General features: G+C 43.8%; 1 protein-coding gene across 5 annotated transcripts in view; it reads right to left on the reverse strand.

The window, feature by feature from the left end:
- The window catches only part of MSH3 (mutS homolog 3), a 224,735-nt gene that overhangs the window by 138,357 nt on the left and 81,952 nt on the right, over positions 1-4,426 (reverse strand). The window lies entirely within an intron of this gene.

Consider the following 4,426-nt stretch of genomic DNA (forward strand, 5'->3'; position numbering starts at 1 on the left):
TATTAAATACAGTGCCTATTATTAAACTGCTGCCAAAAGCAAAATGTGCTCAGCAATGCAAACCAACTATGAACTTGATTAAATGCAGCCAACACTGAGCATGACTAGAAAACACATGGCCCATAATAGGCATACATGCTGATAAGAACCCGCCTTTTTATTTTAATAAAATTTCATTTCCAGGGCTAAATTAGGTCCAAATTAAGTTCCAAATTTCCACTAAGCAGAGCTCAATCATCTAAGTCTGCATGGTACTACCACCAGGCATGCATCCTACCTCCTAGACTCTTCAGCCTGGGGCTTCAGATACTCCCAAATCCAAGACAGACATCCTATGTCCAAGCCCCAAGCCCGGAAGCCTTGTAGTTAAGATGCCCCCTGGTCTTACTTGCCCCTAGGCAAAAGGCCAAAGGAGCAAGCTAGAGGGAAAGTCTGAGAGCAACCCCCCCCATCACCATAAATTATGTAGCCAAGATCCTTGTATTTGGAGGCATTTGTAAAATCCAGCAGTGCAATGGATAGGTCTCCACCTTCTAACTACACCAAATCGTTCAAGGCCAAGAAGAATGGCATCGCCCCTGCCAAGTGAGTAAAACCACCTGGGATGAAATCACCTCAGGATGCCTCTTAGGCTTGCTCCTAGCAAAAAGGCCAAGACCAGAGCCCATCATAAAGATAAGTTAGTGCAGCCCATCTGAATAAGATATATGGTAATGCCTATTAAGATGGGCTGCACTAACCTTATGCTGACTCTTTTTCAAGTCATGGTGAGTCATGTTTTTTCAAGACATGGTCAAGTTATGCGGTAAGCCACACTAAGATGTGGGGTGAAGTGGGTATGCTAGTAGGAAGGAATAGGCTGTAAGCAGATCTAGACAGGTTACAGGGGTGAGCTGATGAAAAAAGGATGGGGTTCAACACTGACAAGTGCAGGGTAACGCACCTGGGGAGGAAGAACCAGCGGCACACCTACAGGCTGGGGAACTCCCTTCTCACCAGTGTCGAGACAGAAAAGGATCTTGGAGTCATCATTGATGCCACAATGAACATAGGCCGACAAAGTAGGGACACGGTCAGGAAGGCGAACCATACCTTGTCGTGCATCCACAGATGCATCTCAAGCAGGTCCAAGGAGGTGATCCTCCCCCTCTATGCGGCACTGATCAGGCCACAGTTGGAGTACTGCATCCAGTTCTGGGTGCCACACTTCAGGAGGGATGTGGCCAATGTGTAAAGGGTCCAGAGGAGGGCCACCCGCATGATCAGGGGTCAGCAGGGCAGGCCCTACGAGGAAAGGCTGAGGGACCTGAACCTGTTCAGCCTCCAAAAGAGAAGGCTTAGGGGGGATCTAGTGGCAGTCTACGAACTAGTCAAGGGGGACCAGCAGGCATTGGGAGAGTCCTTGTTCCCCCGAGCACTCCCGGGAGTTACAAGAAACAATGGACACAAGCTAGCGGAGGGTAGTTTCAGGCTAGACATTAGGAGGCGCTATTTTACTGTCAGGGCGGCTAGGACCTGGAACCAACTTCCAAAAGAAGTGGTGCTGGCTCCTACCCTGGGGGTCTTTAAAAAAAAGGCTGGATGAACAGCTGGCCGGGGGCGTCTGACCCCAGCCTTCTCAGGGGGTCGGACTAGATGATCTCCTCAGGTCCCTTCCGACCCTACCAACTATGAAACTATGAAATTTCTTTCCCTTTTTCAATGATTCCTGTTTTGTTTTTTATACCACTCTTAAATGTCCAGCAAACATCACCAAATGAGGCCTCAGATAATTCCCCCAGATTCTCTTCCATCACCCACTCTCTCTGCTTGGTGCATGACTAGTTTGGCCCTGCCCTCCATGAGGTGGAGCTGGACCAAGCTGTCCTGTGCCTCATCTGAATATAAATCTTTGGAATATTCCCAGGACTAGTGACAAGAACACTCGGTTACATCCAGCACATGGATCCTTTGTTGGCGGGATCTAGAGTACACACATACACTGAACAGTGCTGAGCTGTGGAGTCACCCTGGCTTGAAATGCTGTTGAGTGCTGGGGCCCAGCTCAATGTCCTACATGGTAAATCATGAGCCTTTGGCTTTGGAGTAATTACACACATACTTTGTAAATAGGTGCCAAAGTGCTGCTCAAAAGTGCTATGGAGTAACTGCACTAAAATTTGCAGCAGTTTCAAAAAATGGTAACATGCATCAATTCTGGATGAGCTAAATGTATGGGTACTATATGCAAATTGCTGCAGCCATGTTCAATTTCAAGGTTGTTTTCAAATTTGTTCCTCACTTCTACGTGTTCAGGGAAAGCAGGGTCTGACAGTAAGGAGAGAGGAGAGGGGCTGCCAGGGGAAAAAGTTGAGGGGAAGCAGAGAACAAAGGGGATCTGACATGTTCCCTCCTGTGGCAATAGAAGGGGGACAAATTCAAGGCAAACCTCCAATAATTAGATTCTATACCTGGAAAATAAGCAATTTATAAATGTTCCATATATAAAAACAAATTATTGGAGGGGTCATCTTCAAATCATGGTCATCTTCTATTTGAGTAAATACGGCATGTTGTGAGTGTAGGAAGATGCGTGTTAATGAAACACAATTAAATGCCTTACATCAAACATCAGCTCTGTGAGTAACCAATAAAATTAATGAAACAACTGCATACTAGTAATGGCTTTCAATTAAGGACTTCAATCATTCTTCTGACAGGAAAAACAAGTTATTAAGTAAGTAACATCTCACAATGATATAAAAAGAGAGTTCAAAATGAAACTCAGTTTCTCCTAATGCCTAGTCCTACTTTACTAGACTACGCTCTCCTTCACAGGAAAAAATGAAACTGAAGAGGTATACTCATCCACCAGTGTTCAAGTATATGTTTGAGAAGAGATTTCAGTTTGATTCTCACTATCTAAACAGCATGTGTCATACAAACATTCTGAGTTTTGACTCTAAAAATAGATTTAAACATAGACTGCTGTCACAATGATGTAGGGGATGTTTATATGATCTCATCCTATTTTTCTAAATGGCACTGTCAAAAAGTCAAAGCACTCTACCAACATAAAAGCGAAACATCAACCCAACACTTCTGTTATCTTTCCACAGCAGTTACAAACAACATCCAGAAGCCCAGGTTGCTAAAAGAATGAAGCAAGATGTGAAAATTATCCCATACTTAAACATGTGCACGAATGGTGGTCAGGACAGAGAAGGGGAGTGCAAAATATTCACTAACTTGTTCTGACAAACTAAGTCATGATTGTCTATCAAACTGTCATGATTGTCTAATCATACTGCTGACTGATCCTTATACAAATCTAGGCCACTATTAAGTCCTCTTCACTTGGGGAAAATGACTTTCATAGTTTCATAGTGCTAGGGTCAGGAGGGACCTGAACAGATCATCTAGCCTGACCCCCTGCCACAGGCAGGAAAGCTGGGTTCACAAGACCCCCATGCTGGGTTCACAAGACCCCAGACAGGTGATCGTCCAACCTCCTCTTGAATTTGCCCAAGGCAGGGGTGAGGACCACTTCCCTGGGAAGTTGGTTCCAGATTTTGGCCATCCTAACTGTAAAATATTGCCTTCTGACCTCCAACCTAAACCTATTCTCCATCAGCTTATGACCATTGTTCCTCCAGGTGGTGCTGGGGAGAAAAGAGCTCTGCCTATTTGCAGTTGAGCTGGGGAGAAAAGAGCTCTGCCTATTTGCTGTTGAAGGAAGGGAAATTATTTCTAGGAAAGGAAATTATTTTGTAAATCTTATATTCTACAAAAGTAGAATCATATATTCTACTTTCTAGGAAGGGAAATTATTTTGTAAATCTTATATTCTACAAAATCTTCTCTCAGCCTTTAGCCTCTGTGGGGCAGGAACTGGGTCTTCAAACTTGTGCCTGTAAAGCACATACCACCACACAAATGCTTTGAAATAAAATGTGAAAAACACTATGGACTCATGGATTATTTAGAGATTATGCTCTCTCCCCCTCTCCCATAAATGTAGATAGATACATGAGAGAGAGAGAGATGTATAGACAGACAGATATCTTCTGGGGATTGCTAATGATCATTTTCCTGGCTGAATGTAAAAGAAAAACTTGACTGCAGGGCCTCAAGCCAATAAGGAGATCCAAACAGGATGCCCTTAAAAAAAGCCAGGAAAGGCACAGAGGCTGAGCTGACTCAGGAATGTGATGTTAACAAACTGCTCTCTTCTGCTGTGGCTTTCCATTGCCAGGAAAAGTTAACTAACGAAATACACTGCATATGCAAAACAACTGAACTTTCCAAAATATGCAGCATTATGAGCAACAAAACAAAATAATACTAGTTTTCTATTATGTTCAGCCACAGTTGGTGGTATAGCAAAGCTAAACAGAGCCATTCTCTGTATAGCTCTGAATCTCTGTATCCAAATCTGAATCCTGCT

The sequence above is a fragment of the Alligator sinensis genome, unplaced genomic scaffold, assembly GCF_000455745.1.
Source record: "Alligator sinensis unplaced genomic scaffold, ASM45574v1 scaffold541_1, whole genome shotgun sequence".
In the NCBI taxonomy this organism is placed as follows: domain Eukaryota; kingdom Metazoa; phylum Chordata; order Crocodylia; family Alligatoridae; genus Alligator; species Alligator sinensis.